We start from the raw sequence: 18,840 nt of genomic DNA, 5'->3' as shown, positions 1-18,840 counted from the left end.
ACCTAAATTTAAGAGCTAATAATATAAACTTAGAGAAAACATAGGGGAAATTTTGGGTTGACCTTGCATGACCTTGGATTTGTTAATGGTTTCTTAAATATGATACCAAAAGCATAGACAACACAAGAAAAAATAGATAAACTGGACTTCATGAAAATTGAAAACTTCTGTGTATCAAAAGACACTATAAAGAGAATGAAAAGACAACCCACAAAATGGGAGAAAATATTTGCAACTCATATATCCAATACAAGTTTAATATCCAGAATACATAAATAACTCCTAACACTCAACAATACAAAAACAAACAACCCAGTTTAAAAATGGGCAAAGGGAGTGGTAGAAAGGAGAGACAGATAAACAGGTGAGACACAGAGGATTTCAGGGCAGCGAAATTATTCTGTCTGCTACTATAATGGTGAATATATGTCATTATATATTTTTAAAACTCATGACCTCCAATGTAAACTATAAACCTTGGGTGATAATGATGGGGTGCCTGGGTGGTACAGTCAGTTAAGCAGCTAACTTCTTGATTTTGGTTCAGATCATGATCTCAAGGTTCGTGGGATCAAGCCCCATGTTGGGCTCTGTGCTGACAGCATGGAGCCTGCTTGGGATTCTCTCTCTCCCTCTCTCTGCCTCTGCTCCACTCACACACACTCTCTCTTTCAAAATAAATAAATAAACTTAAAAAAAGATAATGAGGCATCAATATAGGTTCACTGATTGTACCTCTCTGGTACTAGATAAGCTGATCCTAAAATCCAATGGAAGAATAAAGAACTAGGAATAACAGAAAACAATTTTGAAAAAAATAAAAACAAGGTAGACCTCCTGTCTGTATGAGGTATGAAGATATATAAAAAGTTATAGTATTTAGATAGTGTTATATTAGCCCAGGAATAGATAACTAGATCAATCAACCAAAGAAGTCCCCAAAACAAACCCAACTGTATGGAAACTTGGTTTCAGACAGACATAACAGATCAGTGGAGAAAGAAACTGATTTATTTATACAATAAACGTGCTGGACTCATTGATTATCTGTATGAAAGAATAAGAGAAATGGATACCAATCACAGAATAAATTCTAGATGTGTTACATGATTAATGTGAATATCAAGCCTGAAAAAAAATTTAGAAAGAAAATATGCATATGCTTTTGGAGTGGGAGAAAAAAAAATTTAATAAGACCTGAAGGAGCACCTGGGTGGCTCAGTCAGTTAAGCGTCCAACTCTTGATTTTGGCTCAAGTTGAGATCTCACAGTTTGTGGGGTTGAGCCCTACATCTGGCTCTGTGCTGACAGTTTGGAGCATGCTTAGAATTCTCCCTTTCCTCTCTCTCTCTCTGCCCCTCCTCTCACTTGTGCTCTCTCTCTTAAAATAAATAAATATTTAAAAATAAATAAGACTTGAAAACACAAATAATAAAGATTGTGAGGTCACTAAGTTTAAAATTAAATTTGTCTGTATATTGAAATACCCCATAAACAAAGCAAAAGACAAGCAAGAGACTTGGAGATCCCTGCACAGTGCATGACTAGTAAAGGGTAAGTAACCAGAACATACAATGAACTACTTCAACCCATAAGAAAAAGAACAACACAGGAGACAAAAAAGCAAAGAATATGAACAAATAATTCAACAAAGAGGAGACTCAAATGGCCAATAACCACATGAAAAAATGTTCAACCTCATTAGTAATCAGGAAAATACAAACCATTACGAGAAACCATTTCACATGGATCAGATTGGCAAAAAATTGTAAAAGTCAGACAACAGTAGGCATGACTATTATAAGTAAGGCAGTGCAGAAGCAGAAGCTGTCACACAAACCATCAACTGGTACAATCACCGTGGAGAGAAATTTGGCGATATCAGGGTACATTCACTATGACTCAACAATTGCAGCTATAGACAAACACCCTAGAGAAACTCCCACCCAAGTGTACAAGGACCCGGCTACAAGAATATGCCTCAGAGCATCATGCGTTAAGTGTGTTTATCCACATATGTATATGTAGCAAGTGACAGAATGAAATCATGCCCTGTAACAATACTTCAGAACAGTCGTGGCCTCTGGAAGGGAGGGAGGGAGGAGAGTGAAATTGGGGAGAGGGCTTCACCGAGGATTCAGCTACATGCATACATTTTCTTAAAAAAAAAAAAAAAGGAACTGGAACAAAAAGGCAAAATCTTAAGATTTGACAAAACTAAGTTGTGAGTACATGATGTTCTTCACACTTTTCTAGACCCTTGAAATATTTCATAAGAGCAATTTTTGAAATTCTAGCAGTAGTTAGCCAGCATGGCTTTGAGGACATGAACATTCCAGACAGTTGGGCAACTACAGAAGATGAGAGATATTTAGAGCTGGAGAAGCTGCATCTTTCTTTCCTAAAGACTCCGAGCCAGGAAACATAAATGATGCAACATCATCAGATACAAACCGGAGGCATCAACTTCTTTGTTTCCTTCCTGGTAGGATGATCAGCATCAAGGGAACTCCCCTGGGAGTCTCCCCCCAGACCCCATCTACGTGCCGCTCTCAAGACTGCACCGTGACTTCTCCCTCTAATGGTGACCCCTTTTCTACACATGGAGGAGAGTCATTTATTCGCTCTCTGAGTATTTCCTGCAAAGATAATTAAGTATTTTAATACGAAATAAGGAACACTCAAATTTCATTCCCTTGAAGCTCCCACTGCAGAGCAAAAAGCATTGGCAAGAAAGTGAAGAAAATAACAATCACCAATGACTTACCAAGTGTAGGCGGCAAGGTGTGGTGGTGAAGTGGCTTTGAATATGAACTCCTCCACTTATTTGCTAACTTAATGTACATTACCTCTCTGATGCTCAGTTTCCACAACATCAAGTAACAACAATAATCCCTACCTCACAAGGTTAATGAGAAACTAAGATTATATATGAAAATCACTCACACAGTGCCTGGCACATAACATATTCATAGTAATAACAGAAATTTGTATTATCAGTAACCATGGGTTGGACTACATTGTATTTAATCTTTGCATTTGCTAGAATGTAAACTCCATGATAACAGGAAAGTCTGTTTCGTCTTTTTTGTTCACTGGTAAAACCCAAGTACCTAGAACTCTGGCCCACACTAAACACTCAATAAATGTTTGCTGAATGAATGAGTGTGAATCTCAGTATTTGGCACATATTAGGTACTTAATAGTTGCTATTTACTGAGAGCTTACTATGTGCTAAGCATTATACATTTTGTTTCTCATTTAATCCTTACAACAACAATGTATTATACTATTCATTTTATACATGAGGAAACCGAGGCCCCGAGAAATTAACTTACTTCTCCAAGCTCACAGAGTTAAAGGGAAGAGCCAGGATTTGATTCCAGGTTGTCAATTTTCAGATATTTGTTGAATTAATAGCTCATAATTATTTTGACAATTTAGTAAATGTTCACAGTAGTTTGGGTAAGAGTGATGAGTTACCCTAGGTGGCCAGGTGAATTATTACGAATTTTATAGTAAATTGATTCCCCTTAATTTAGTATTTATTATGTGTACCTATGGCTTCTTGGCAAAGATTGGCCATGTTCTAGTCCAGGAGTAGAGCCCACTATCCAGTGTCTCTGCTGGGATAGTAATGAGGAAGTTCTCCACATTTCACAGAGAGTTACTAGACAAAAAGCTAAAAATTAAATGTCCTAAGTTCTTTTATTTTTTAAATTTTTTTAATGTTTTTATTTATTTTGGAGACAGAGAGAGACAGAGCATGAGCAGGGGAGGGGCAGAGAGAGAGAGGGAGACACAGAATCTGAAGCAGGCTCCAGGCTCCGAGCAGTCAGCACAGAGCCTGAGGCGGGGCTCGAACTCACAGACTGTGAGATCCTGACCTGAACTGAAGTCGGACACTCAACCGACTGAGCCATCCAGGCAGCACTAAACGTCCCAAGTTCTAAAGAGAATTGAAGTAAACTAGTGTGCTTTCTTCTCACAACACTCCAACTAACATAGCTATTGATTTGGAATCCACTGCATCTAGAAAAAACAGTATGAAGGCAAGAAAGTAAAAGAAACACTTTCCTTTTCATAAGACCTCAAATATCTCCACATTTATTTATAATCAATTACTTCTCAAGAAAAAGATCATAGAAAATAATGACATTAATGAAAACTGTTTTGTTTGGAGCAGTTTCTAATTTAAATATAACCTTATAGAAATTTATTGTATAAAAGTTTAAAAAATTACAGATTAAAAAATTGATTTCATTACCACCATATAATCTTTGTATCTCCTCCTAGTCATTTCTGCCTATTTTTCTTCTACAAAAGTGGGGTGAAACTGCACACTTTATTTATTTATATATAAATACATATATTGAGAGAGAGAGAGCATGCATGCCCACGGGAGAGAGGCAGAGGGTGAGAGAGACATTTAAGCAGGCCCATGCCCAGCACCAGCCCCATGCAGGGCTGAATCCCACAACCCTGGGATCATGACCTGAGCCGAAATCAAGAGGCGGATGTTCAACCAACGGGGCCACCCAAGGGCCCTGAATCTGTATACACTTTATAACTTACGTTTTCCAATTAATAAAGGTAACTATCTTTATATGTCCATAAGTGCATCTTTTTTAACTGAGGAATTCCATTGTATTTATATGTTAAGTCCCAGTGGCTAAAAATTCAAGTTGTTTCTGATTCTTCCCCATTATAAACAAGGCTGAGATGAACATGGTAGAGATAAATCTTTTTGCATGTGTTTAATTATTTCCATAGGATCGATTTCGAGAAGTAGGCTTGCTGGGTCAAAGGGTTACATTTGGAATTTTTTAAGTTAAGCACAGACATCTGTTTTAAATATACTTTAACTTGTCTTTCACTTCATTTTTAGTTTCCTTTTTAGTATCAAGAACTACGACAAATAACATGCCAAGCCTCCAACAGAGACTGGTTGATTGAGCATCTCTTTATATATTCTATTTCTCTCTCTCCTTTTTGGAAGAAATAGTATCTGCAAGTTAAAAAGAAGGGGGTAAGGATGAAACAAAACAATGTTGACCCAGAGTGAGAAAGACTAGTTGGTAATACTGTGGCTTCTCAAATAGGGATAATAAAAGTTCATGGCCCATCAAAATAAAACAAAAAACAAAGGAAGAATAGCTGGCCCCCAAAATAGGTTGGGAAACAAAATTCCATCATCAAAGGCATATGTACAACATTGCATTAGGCACCCTACGAAGATTTAGAAGAAAGGAAATATGTAGGGCTAGTCCGAGCCCTTGAAAAGCAGGGCATCATGATGAAAAAATATATTGAACGTTATATTTTAAATTAATGCTTGAAGAACATTTATTTATACACAATCTCTGAATGAACCGTCAAGGCATTTTCTTTTGGAATAGGTCCATTAACTGGAGTTTCATAATGCTTTGGTTAAGTGGTTCCATTTTTGGTTTCCTTACAATTCTTTTTTAAATTTTTAACAAATTAAGTGGCCTTGAGGATAACTTGCACTGGTCTACCTTCTGCTTCCCTGGAAAGGATGAATTTACATCATTTGACAAGCCTATTTCAGGTTTTTTTGTTGTTACTGTTTGTTTGCTTGTTTTTGTTTTCGCAGCCTAAAATTAAAATGTCATATAATTTTAGTTCTCACAAAAATAAAGTAAAATAAAAATTTTACTAAATTAAAATTTTAAATTAAAAAATTTTTAATTAACTAAAAACTTTCCCTAATATTTGTTTCCTCACCCATACCCAATTCTTTTTTTTTTTAATGTTTATTTATTTTTGAGAGAGAGCGTGAGCAGGGGAGGGGCAGAGAGAGAGAGGGGAGACACAGAATCTGAAGCAGGATCTAAGCTCTGAGCTGTCAGCACAGAGCCCAACACGGGGCTCGAACTCATGAACTGTGAGCTCATGACCTGCGCTGAAGTCGGATGCCTAACGGACTGAGCCACCCAGGCGCCCTCACCCATACTCAATTCTATTATAATTATCCTTAGTAAGTTACTCTCACCCAGTCTTTTTCCACATCTCGACTTGGCTTTTATAAAAGCAATTCTCATCGCTTCTTGGCCTTTTGGCTAAAATCAAGTGTAGAAGCAATTCTCTTTTCAAGCTCCTGTTTCATATTGGACATCAGAGAGGCAATGGAGAACAGAAGTTCACACGAGTTAAACAGAAGTGTGTTGCTTCCTTTACACAACATGAGTGTTCCTCAGATCAAATCCAGATGGCATCTACTCAGTAATTACCCTTCTGAGGCAAAACAGTGAAGCAATGAATCCAACGCATAACTTCTAGTTCTTTGTTAGAGAGCCAAGGGCATCCACCATCAACCCTACCTGGGAGGAGAGAACTCCAGATGACACTTGGGTATCCACAGACCAAGCAGTGGTTTTCATCCTGAGAAAGTGTTAGAATCTATTGAGATGTACAGGATCATGAAGTATATTTTAAAAAGTAAAACATGTGAGGTTAGAGGCAATAAGATTCCTTTGAATTAATATAATAATCATACTACACTAGTCTGTTAGAAGTGCTGATATCATGATGCCATAGAAGAAGAAGCCATTCTGCAAGTCATGAGCTCTGAGTTCTAGTCCAATTAGCTCTGTGGCTTGTACATGTTACAGTCCCTCTGGGCTGTCTTTCTCATCGGCCAAATGAAGGGAGATAGATGAGTGCTAGGATCCTCTTCGGTTCTAAAACTCTACTATTCTTGGGTGCCTGGGTGGCTCGGTCGTTAAGCATCTGACTTCAGCTCAGAGCATGATCACACGGTTTGAGCCCTACTTCAGGTGAGCATGAGCCTTGCTTTGGGTGAAAAAACACAAGCCCCGGGTGAGTCCCACTTCTCTCTCTCTCTCTCTCCCTCCCCCTATCTCTCTCACTCTCTCTGTTCCCCCCCCCCAACTTGTGCCCGAAAGAAAGAATGAAAGAAAGAAAACTACTATTCTTTAAGGAGGACCAATAAGCATAGTTTCAAAAAGGCAGTAGACATTGTATTCTAGATATTCCAGTAGCCTATTGAAACAACCCAGATTCTAAAATCCAGAAGAAAACTGGAAAATCCCTTAGGACAATAATGTCTCATTTTATGTCACAATTGCAATAAATATTTATTGAGTGTCTTACTCTGATGCTGAGGATATTTCATAAAACATGGGAAATGTCTGCTTTCGCAGACTATATGGTCTGCTGCGGGGTATAGATGATTTAACAATTACAACAGAGTGTGATAATTGCTAAGATGGGAAAGTAGAACGCTCTTACAGGAAAAAATATGTGCACAATGCAATATGGAAGGCTTTTCTCAATACAGTTGTATCTAATGTGGGAACTGAAAAGAGACGTAGAGGTTCATGAGGAAGGGGGCTCAAGAGGGAAATGGTCCAGGTGCAGGGAGCGCTACGTGAAAAGGTGCACAGCCGGGAGACAGGTGGCTAATCTGGCATCTATGGCTGAACTACCTAGAACAAGAGATGAAGTCAAAAGTGAAACAAGCAAGAGCTGAATCACACGAGTGTTTACAGAACTTAACTTGCCTTTAGCTTCCCACCAATGTGGGGTCATCAAAGGCTTGTGATAGGATCAGATGAACATTTTCAAAAGATGACCCTGGTTGGAATGTGAAGAAAAAATTGAGAAAATCACTGGGAGGCTGTTGCAGGAATATAGACAAAAAGTGGTGACCTGAACTAAAATACTGGCAGCAGAGAGGGGATAGATATTTAGAAGCTGGGATGGGACTTAGTGATTAAGCAGTGGGGGAAGAGGACTCAAAAACTGATTCCTAGAACTCCAGATTGAGAAATTGGGTAGAAATTTTTCCATTGTTTGTTAAGAGGATTGGATATAAGCCTAGAGTTGCTGGCAGGCATTTTGCCATCATTTGGAAAGAGGCTGCCTGAGAATGGAGTCAACACAGGAAGAACAAAGCTAAGAGATAGAGTGAGGCTGTTTGTGACGTCCTTATTTTATGTCTCTGGACCGGCTATCCCAGCAGGCACATGAATCAATGCATTTCCTTTGTTGTGGTTTTTGGTGGTGGTGATGGTGGTAGTGGTGGTTTGGTTGGTAGGTTGTTCAGTTCAATTTGAAGTGGGGTCCTATTACTTGGAACCAAAAGAACGCTGGGAAGAGTGGGGGCAGAGCCCAGGGTAGAACTACCACTGAAGAGGTGACACAGGAAAGTGAGCCCAAGAAGAAAGCAAGAGGAAAAAGGAACCCAGGAAAGTATAGTGCCAAAAGAAGAGAACTCTTCAAAGAGAAGCATGTAGTCAGTAAAGTCAAATGCTTTTGAGAGATAAGACAAATGCACTGGGGTCAACAACACGGCAGTAGTCAGTGGCCTTTGTGAGGACAATTTCAGTGGAGTGATAAGAGTACAAGCCAGAGTAAAGAAAGCTGAAGAGTTGAGATGAGGAAGTAGAATAGAAACAATTCTAAATCAAGAAGCTGAGTTGTGGAAGCACCTGGGTGGCTCAGTTGGTTAAGTGTCTGACTTCAGCTCAGGTCATGATCTCATGGTTTGTGAGTTCAAGCCCCACATCAGGCTCTCTGCTTTCAGTGCAGAGCCTGCTCTCGGCCTCTCTGCTTTCAGTGCAGAGCCCACTTCAGATCCTCTGTCTCCCTGTGTCTCTGACCCTCCCCTATTCATTCTCTCTCTCTCTCTCTCAAATAAACGAACATTTAAAAAAATTTTTTTTAAATAAGTCATGTCGTGAAGACAAGGGCTGTCCGAGGGAGTGATTTTCAGATGGGTGAGATGGAGGCATGTATAAAGGCTAGTGCCAAGAACTCAGCAATCATTGGGAGGGGTCCCTGAGAAGGAGAGTGGAGAAGGTCCAGAGCACAGGCCAAGGCACAGATTTAAAGGCTGCCCCTAACTCAAGGGAAGGATACCTCTTGAGTTGGGACTGTACAGAAAGAGCAGAGGATACATGCAAAATTAACCAGACATTTTCACATGGCAGTAGGAACTCAAGGCATTACTGTTTGACCGCCTCTATCTTCCCTGTAAAGTAGTGGGCATGGTCCTTTGTGGAGAGCAAGGAGAACCTGGGTGGTGGGAGGTTTAAGGAGAAGAGAGGCTGTTTGAAAACTTGCTCTGGGGAACAGGAGAGAGGCTAGGAAAATAAAAAAGAATTGACTAGAAACTCTGAGGGCCCACTTTATGACAGTAACCATTCCCTGGTTTTACCCAAATCTGGTAAGTCGAAGAAAGAACGAAACCTGAAAGTAAATTTCTAATGATAATGAGACAACTGATTTACAAACGAGACCATTATAAGAGAGTCTCTTTTATAAATAAAAGAAAATGTTAGTACTGGAATATTCGTCATTACTAACCTAAAGGAGGAACTGGTAAGTATGCTTCTATGACATTCAGCTTTTCTGCACAGTGAACTGCCAACTTGATGGAGATAAACCACAGGAAGACCTCACAAAATGGCGTGACCAAGCCCAAAGTGGCTGATAAGATGCAGCAGGCTAGGAGATGATAAGGAGTCTGGGTTTTCAAAGCAAATCAAAATTCAAACCATGCTGGCAAACTAAAGGTTTTGAGATCTTAGTGACAGCCCAATGAAGAGATCGAAGTTATGGGCAACAGCTCTCTGCTCTCTGTAAGAGCAGATACAACCCCTTGGGCTGACAGAATATCAAATATCAAGAGGCTACTAGATAAGGTCCCTTTGCAGTGTCAAGACTCTGAAGTTTCAGACGAGAGTGACAAGAACTCATGTGAGGCATCTGCATGAAGAGATGGCCTTCCTCCGTCCAGTTAGCTATCTATGTGTTCAAGTTTATCCATATACCCTGTTCCATTACCATCATGTGGTTTGGGGACCATATTAGCTCAGCCCTTCCTGAAACATCTTCTCTAAATTACAGTGGAGTCTTGTGATGTCTATCTTCAGGAAGCTATGATGCCAATACTCTGAAGAGTGTTTTTTGTCTTTTAGGGTTGAGGGTACTCCTAAATGGAATTACTCAATGTTCTTCAGAAAACAAAAACAAAAACAAAAACCCAGCCAGGAACTTTGCTATCCTGGGTCCTCCTTGCCTGGATTTTCGTTTATCTGCCCCATTTCTTACCTCTTTCCAGGTTCTTGAGCTGGAGAGTTCATTCCTCCTTTAGAATACTGTGATTCTCCTTCTCGGCCTTCACACGTGGAGGCTACCACGTCCCAGAAGTAAGCGATTAGGACATCTTCCCTAACTTTGAAGGATTCATAGACTAAGTAAATATAAAGGGACAGGTGCTGTGATAGGAGGTACACGGGCAAAAAGGTGGGAGTGATCATCTCTTACAGCATGGGCAGAATTTTACATCATTTTCATTTGTCATGAAATAGTATTCTTCTGACTTTTTCAACCATGTAAATATGTAAAAAACACTCTTACCTCACTGTCTATACAAAAACAGATATGAGCTTGATTGCCTGTGGATGAAAGTTTGCTGACCCCTATTCCAAGCACGAGTTCCCAGGGCAAAGATGGCCTCCTTCATTTTTATCTACTCAGTTTATTATTATAACTGATACCAATAATACTAATACACACCAACTGTTGAGAACCTAGGTGCCAGGTAGTATGTACCACAGAGAACTGCTCTGAAGAATAAACAAAATAATGCATGTAAAGCACTTCACATAATGCTTCATCCAAAGTAAGCATCAATAATTGTTAGCTACCATTACTATTTTTGTTTATACATCTTATCCCTGATCAGTAAAATGACTCATAAAAGGAAAATATTACCATCCTATGGAGGATGAGAAAAAGGAAGTAATTTGTGAAATCACATAGCTAATAAGTAGCAGAGCTAGGAATTGAACCTGATTTATCTGACTTCAAAGCCTGTGGCCTTTCCATTACCTCACAACCTCCTGTTTAGTTAACATGAAGTAAATTCACTGCCTGCTTGTTACTTGCTGGCCGATCCGTGAGCAGCAGGTACTATTGTTCCTGGAGCCCGCCATCTTGTGTCAAGAGTAGCACAGGGCTTATTCTATTCTTGCTTCAAAGCTTAAATGCCTGTTGGGCCACTCAGTTCTTGTTTCCTGCCAAGGGATACTCTTCTTTATGACAGTAAAGATGACTAAACTCAATGAACAGTTAAGCCTTTTCCTGCTCAGGTGTCCAATTCTGTCCGCTTCCCCAAGTTCTTCTGATGACTCATCCTTAGGTAACTTCCTGAAAATGACTCCCCTGGGATCCTACCACAACAGCATTCTAACAGAAAAGTACTTTACACTTCCAGTGATAACTCCAGATAGTTTCCACCAAAGCTAAAAGTGTTAGTTGCATAAAAACCATTCCTATCTGCATGATGTTTTCAGAGTGGATTATAAAATAGTATTGAAGATATTGTCCACAGCTTCAAAATTATATTCAAGGGAGCCTATGTGATAAATCCTTCTTTGAATTTAGTTCCAGAGGAAAAAAAAGGTCTTCTCTATAGTTGAATCTGTATATTTTATCTTGCCGGAATAAGAATATGATGTAACCCAACCTGTTTCCTCTTATATTGTGGCTTCCAAGAAACATAAAGCCAAATTCCATGCCAAAGCGTCTCATCCCAGGTGCCTAGTAGAATCTATTTCTGCTTCATTGCTATGACCACTTTTACATGTTACAATTTTAAATCTAGCTCGAATATAATGTGTGTCTCCTCTACGCCAGGCACTGTGACTTTCTCATGTGCCCTTCCTTCTTAAGTGGTTTCAAATCTGGTGCTTGTTTTACTGAACTACCCTAGTGCCTTATTTTTTAAGTTCTGTTTTACCTTATGTCCTATACTTAAGATCTCCTGAAAGCAGGTAAGTCCATACACTGGAAAGAAAAAAAGCCTCCGTTCACCTTTATGCACATAGTTGTGAAGGGCCAACCTGGCTTTATCCTTACAGGCCTCACGATAGGGGTGTCATTCCATGAATGTCAGGGCTTTTCCAGATTGCCCTGTCTTCCACATCTCTCTCTTTCTACCTCTGCTTGTCTCTTGTGTATCACTCTTTTTGTTTATCTTTTGGGGTTCCCACTGTGGGTATCACTGACCCTCCATGCAGTCATTAAGAACTTCAGGCAATCCCCACACTTGTCTGTGCCGGGGAGAGTTACATGAGTAGGACTCCCATCCTGATGGGTCTGCAGCCACTAGACACACGTCCTAATGAGAATCCTTTAGCTCCATGTGGCTTCCTCTCGGGAAGCACAACTCTCTTTGGTATCTGTCACCCTCACGTCACTTCCCCTCCAATTGTATCTGTTCCCCTCTTGACCTTTCTGTAAGTCAGGAAGGTTAATGCAACTTAGAGTTTATGTCCAAGGGTGATTGGCAGAGCAGCATCTAGAATAAAGCTAGCAGACAGCTGTTACTTGATGGAAAAATTGGAAACTGGAAAGGATATGTGGCACAACAGAGGCCCTCAAATATTTGATAATGAATGAATGAATGAATGAACAAACTCTAACTTCTCCCCACTTTCCCACCTCACCTTGATACCTAGACAAAGCCAGCAACCAAACACCAGTGCCAAGCACGCAAATCTCTGCAGTAATTGTAATCGTCTGCATTGACTGCAGCAAGGCTAATAAAGATGGAAATCCTGGTTTCTTTCTCCTTAGAAAGAAAGCCAAAGCACACCTCTGTCAGCTCAAAGAGGTGCCTTGCCAGTACCAGGCACAACTGTCTGGCAGAGGCCAGGTTTTTGCTTTAAATTCTCCCTTTGCCTGAACTTGCTCAGTGACCCTGGGCAAGTCACTTGATGACTCTGGGTCTCACTGTGCTCATCTGTAAAAGGTGGAGGTTGAACTAAACAGTACCTCTGGGACCTTCCAACTTTACACTTCCGTAATCTGTCCTCCGGGAATCCAGCCAGCATTCTTTGCTTGGGCTGGGCCTTTTGAGATGTCTGCTTTAATTTTTGACTTACATTGCCTAGTCTTCTTATCACAAATTTATTTAAAGTTTCTGGACTTTGGTCATCTGACCAAAGTGCTCAATAGGCTCAATAGGCTTTTTTTTTTTTTTTTTTTTTTTTTTTTTTTTTTTGTGGTGGCGGTGGTGGTAAAATAAAATCGATCACTTTAGCCATTTTTAAGTGTACCATTCAGAGTCATTAAGCACGCTCACACTGTTGTGCCACCATCACTTCTGCTAATCCACAGAACTCTTTTCATCTCATCTAAACTGAAACTCTACCCATTAAACAGCAGTTTCCCACTCTCCTCTTCCCCTGTGCCTGGCAACCACCAGCCTACTTTCCATCTCTACCATATGTAAAATCCTACACTATTTGTTCTCTTGTGACTGGCTCTCTACTTAGCATGATGTCCTCAAGGTTCATCTGTCTTGAAGCACATGTCAGAATGTCCTTCCTTTTTAAGGCTGAGTAAATAATACTTCATTGTATGGATAGACCACGTTTTGTTTATCCATTTGTCCACTGATGGACACTTGAGTTGATCCCCCTTTTGACTCCTGTGAATAATGTTGCTATAAACACAGGCATACAAACATCTGTTTGAGGACTTGCTTTCACTTTTTTGGGTAATACACCGAGAACTGGAATTGCTGGATCACATGGTAATTCTATGTTTACTATTTTGAGGAACTGTCACACTGTTTTGTTCAATGGGACGTTTAAATGCAAAGACAGAACTACTTAGGAAGCTAGGGTTGCAGGGGTGCCTGGGTGGCTCAGTTGGTTAAGCATCAGACTCTTGGTTTTGGCTCAGGTCATGATCTCACGGTTTCGTGGGTTTGAGCCTCACATTGGGCTCTGTACTGGCAGCACAGAGCCTGCTTGAGATTCTCTGTCTCCCTCCTCTCTGCCCCTCCCCCACTCATGCTGTCTCTGTCTCTCGAGATAAATAAAATTTAAAAAACTGGTATTTCAGTCTTTTTGCCAGGCTGACTCCTGAGAAGTGTTTCCAGGGTATAGATTTGCCTAGAAGGGTTGTCTTGCCTCATTCTCAAGAGGGGCAGGACCCACTTGCTGTTCAGAATGAATCCTGCACTAGACACTGGATCTGGAGCCACTTCTGACTCTGCCTCAGTATCAACATCTGTAGAGTAACCTCATAATACTTAATTTGCAGAGTTATTATGAGGGTCGAAGATGATGCACACAAAGCACTCAGGTAAGCACTTAGAAAATGAAGACATGAATCTTACCCTACCCTGATTGCAAAGGGTGGTTCTAAAAACCAAATGAAAATATGAGAAAGCCAGAAATAGTAATGCATTCTACAAATGCTAAGCCCTCATCATTGCTTTTCCAATCACTGCTATCGCCACCTACCTCCTGGCCTCCCAGGTCTAGCCTTCACTCAGGCTTGAGAGTAACTGTCTAAAGCACATACAACCCTGTTGTTCTCCCGCTAAAGATTTCAGTGGCTCCCCTCCCCCTTGCCCAGGCCTTTTCTGCGCTGACCCCTACCTCTCTCTTCAGTCTTATTTCTAATCTTTATAGGCCTCCTATATTGCCACTTCACCCCCATGATTTTGTTAATACCTGTCCCCTCTACCTGGAGAACTCTTCCTCCCCTTTCCTGGCTAAAAGTCATTCTTTCATATGAATTTCAGGCACTGCCTTTTCCAGAAGGCCTTTCCCAACTCCACCAAACCATAATAGGAGCCCATAGCAGCATGAGCAGACATCATCATACCAAGCACACACTTTCTTGGAATTATCTGTAGGTTGATTTCCCCAACTAAATCAGCTTCTTAAAGTCAGGGGTTAGATTATTTGCATTTCCAGTGTTAGCACAGTGGTAGGATGTTTATTGAATAAATATATGAATATGAACAAATAGGGTGGTTTTATTGTAAAGTTGGGATAGTTCACATATGATTAACTCTTGAGTTAATGCTTCTATAATCTCATATTACATGACTCCATCATTAGAATAATTTTAGTATCACTATATAATGATTTTTTTGTTAATTTGGTGTCTTTTTGTTGTTGTTGTTGTTGTTGTTGTTGTTAACTGGCACCATAAGGGATAGAAGCCAGAGGGGAAATATTTAAAGGTATTTTCTCTATCCCCTTCTCCTTCCAAAATAATTGGTGTGTCTTTAAATTGAGGTCCTCTGGTCTTCACGGTGCTTCTTCTTTAAAAAAAAAAAAAAGTATTTATTTTGAGACAGAGAGAGCGCGTGTGCGCATGCATTCAATCAAGGAAGGGGGCGCAGAGAGGAAGAGAGAGAATCCTAAGCAGGCTCCCTGCTGTCAGGGTGAAGCCCGACCTCACCAACCATGAGATCATGGTCTGAGCCAGAAGAGTCTTGATGCTTAACCGACTAAGCCACCCAGGCGCCCCTTCACGGTTCTTTTGAAAGATGCTTTTGCTTCCTTAGCAGGCAAGAACTATCCAGGCCCTTAATTGTATGGTCCTGATGACACAGCCCCCAATAAGAGATCTTCCCTACAGCTATTTTTCACAAGGAGTAGACTAAAGCAGTGAGTCCACTCTTACACTTAGTAGGTGCCTGATAAAGATCTGCTCAAGAAAGGAGTAAATTATGAGGTGCTTGTTTGTGCTAACTCCTGTAAACCAGCTTGTGGCTAGAGGTCAGTTTTTAAGTTGATCTCCTTCAGAAGCAAGAACTGTGCCAGCTGTGCCATTTTTGAATAAGGGCATTGGAAGACTGTAAAAGCAATGGGTTGTTTAAGCTAACTAAAATGCATATATTTACAGCTGATATAGGAAACATTTGATCTGCTTATTTTTTGTGAGCCCACGAATTTGTATTTAAGTTTCCTTATGTGGGTGTCGGTGTCTTTCCACATGACTCTCTTGAGGCTATGGGCTCACTGATGCTTACAATGTACTATGCAAAGTTATCTCTAACATGTTCTTAAACTGCTCCTTTTAAGCTTCAAAGAGTCCCCTCTCGTTCTTATGGGTGTTGGTGACTATTAACGACATACTGGATTTTGGTTTTATCTTTTGGGTTTATTGCCAATAACCGAAGACCTCATGATGGGAACCACTGATGTATACCAACACAATTTTTTTCTTGTATTTAGTTTTTTAAAGGTTTGTATCTTTTTACTCATAAATACATAATGCTATAAAATAACAGTAATGTTAAATGTGGAGAATACAAATCTTTTCCAAATAGAAAATATTTTACATAACGAGTAATTCATAATTTCACATTTTGATAGAAAACTGACGTTTCTGGAGCAAAGTACCCAGAGACAGCATTAAGGACCATTAAGAATCCCTGCTTAACAAAAATTTAGAATTCTAACAATTTCTAGACCTACCCTCTTTCCTTGGGCATAGGTAAGGTGGTAACAGTTCGAAAGAATTTTCTTAGTTTTTATTGGTATCTCCAATCAAGAGCTGTGTCTAGCAAAAAAAAAAAAAAATCTGTGTTGATTCATGGCATTTTATATTTGAAAGGAACAATAAAGAAAATTTAATCATCCAACAGTTCTCTTCTTGGAGGCAAAAATGTTTTATTTTATTTTTTTGAGAGAAAGAGAAACAGAGCACAAGTTGGGAAGGGGCAGAGAAGGAGGGAGACACAGAATCTGAAGCAGGCTCCAGGCTCTGAGCTGTCAAAACAGAGCCAGAAGCGGGGCTCAAACTCACCAACCATGAGATCATGACCTGAGCCAAAGTCAGACGCTCAGCTGACTGAGCCACCCAGGCACCTCTAGGCAGAAATGTTTTAGAATCAAGCTTGTCTGATTTCCCATCTTCTGCCTTTTATGATGAGCTAGTTTGCTAATTAGGATCACGTTCAACTGAAGAATATATCTTTTAGCTTTCCTAGTTATAATCTTTATTATTAAACAATAAATGAAACTGCATGTATATCATAAGTAAAATCAATCAATTGATAATGATTAGAATGGATATAATATAGGGTAAGGGTTTTTAAAATCTATATACCTTTAAAAATATAATTTATTTTACGCTGGGGATAGGGATCAGAGGACTAATGGGCTTTTCTGAACCTTTAGAAGTGGGCAAAAGGGACATCATTTTAGAACCAAAGCCTGGAGTTTTCAGGATGGGATTATTTTGGGTTGGCATTATTGCCAGGAAGGGAGACTGAATGAATGGAGCCATGCAGTGTGACCCAGAAACAGGCTGAGGAGGACAGACGCCAACAAGCTTAAGCTATCGCAGGTGCCCACTCCCCCATTTAGTGCATTCAATTTGGCAAACTTTATTTTTTGGAAAGCTCAAACTGTGCGATCTCCAAACTAGGCTCAGCTGTGCTGTTAAGGGGGCTCTGGCTGTGGCAGCAGGGACTGCCGGGAAGCAGGTCCTGGGAAGGAGTCCTGGGGTGCGGTGTGTTTGGGTCTATTATAACTTGAGGACACCCACTGGCTTTCGATCACAGGATAGCCACCTCCGGATAGGGTGTCGCAGGCGGCGCACGCGACAGACGCCACTCACTACCTGAAACAGCAGGGGCTCAGGATCCTCACGCACACTGTGAAACAGACCCCGACCGACATCTAAATTTTCCTGAGTTCTCACACATGCACACATCCGAAGAAACCCAGCCCACACCCACACAAGTTCTCACACATTCTAACCCCACCCCGAAGTCTGCACACACAAGGCAGAACGGATGAACCAAGAACTTGAAATTACCCAGGCACAAACTCCCCAAATCAGGCTTCCCAAAGCCCAACAGAGTCTAGAGGGTGCCGAGAAGGGGTCGCAGACAAAAGAGTTTTAAAACAGATCCCTTGGAGCCAACCCGGTTGCTCCATGTCTAAATTTTGGCAGCTTAAGTCTTCTCCAGTTTGAACAAGAAAAGACTCCACACACACCCCGCCACAGGGACGGTCCTGAGAAGCCCCCCTACCTTGCTACAGCGCCAGGTGGACAGCTCCCCGAGGCTGAGAAGGGTGCGACGTAAATCCCGGCGGCTGCCCGCAGGAGCCGCACAGCTGTGGGCCACAGCGGCTGCGGCGCCTGGCCCCGCCCCCGCCTCAGCCCCGCCCCCCTGGACGCCCCGCCCCCCGGACGCCTGGTCCGCGCGCCCCAAACCCTCCGGGCTCAGCCGCAGCCGCTTGGTCCCCTCCCGGCTCGCGGACTACAGGTCCCGGTGCATTGTGGGAAGCCAGAGCCCAAAGCTAGGCGGACGCTGACACCTGGTGGGTGCAGTTCCAAAGGGAGCCGGCGGCTCACGGTGGGGGCACTCGCAGGAGCGGCGGGAGCTGCAAGCTAAGAGAGAGGGAAGGCCGACCACCCAAGGCCACCCCAGCGAACTAGTGTCTATTGCACATCGCTCCTATGTCGGTAAAATAGCACTATAAACCCAGATGCTTTCAAAGTGCCTGGGGCCCCCTGCCTAGTAGTGATATAAGTAAAAACTAAGGAAACTAAGGAAAGCTTTTTTTTTTTTAATTTTTTTTTTAACATTTATTTATTTTTGAGACAGAGAGAGACAGAGCATGAACGAGGGAGGGGCAGAGAGAGAGGGAGACACAGAATCTGAAACAGGCTCCAGGCTCTGAGCAGTCAGCACAGAGCCCGACGCGGGGCTCGAACCCACGGACAGTGAGATCGTGACCTGAGCCGAGTCGGACGCTTAACCGCCTGAGCCACCCAGGCGCACCAGGAAAGCTTTTTAAATAGGGAAATTCATTTTTTAAATTGTAAGACTAAATGACGTCAACGTTATGGAAAAATCTGCACTTAATTTTTATTTCTGGTAAAACCACAGATGGGCTCAACCTGTCTAGAGAATATGGGGAAAAATGTAACAGAAACTAGGAAACTGGAATCCAGGACTTTCTCTTCTGGGCATGTGTACCTCAAGGAAATAGTTCAAAAGAAGTATGTTTTTAA

The 18,840-nt window shown here is 41.2% G+C and overlaps 1 protein-coding gene across 2 annotated transcripts in view; it reads right to left on the bottom strand.

Moving 5' to 3' along the window:
* Window positions 1-17,966, bottom strand: part of EXTL3 (exostosin like glycosyltransferase 3) — a 134,637-nt gene extending 116,671 nt beyond the window's left edge. The window contains exon 1 of one of the 2 annotated variants that reach the window (XM_019440892.2): window positions 17,852-17,966. The gene's annotated coding sequence lies outside the window, so the exon portion shown is untranslated. The remainder of the gene's footprint in view (window positions 1-17,851) is intronic. The other variant, XM_019440891.2, reaches the window with a different exon arrangement.
* Window positions 17,967-18,840: the final 874 nt, after the last annotated feature.

Source organism: Panthera pardus, unplaced genomic scaffold, assembly GCF_024362965.1.
Source record: "Panthera pardus isolate Hobbes unplaced genomic scaffold, ASM2436296v1 HiC_scaffold_13, whole genome shotgun sequence".
Classification (NCBI taxonomy): Eukaryota; Metazoa; Chordata; class Mammalia; order Carnivora; family Felidae; genus Panthera; species Panthera pardus.
The sequence above is the reverse complement of the archived record's forward strand: the minus strand, read 5'-3'. Positions and strand labels throughout refer to the sequence as shown.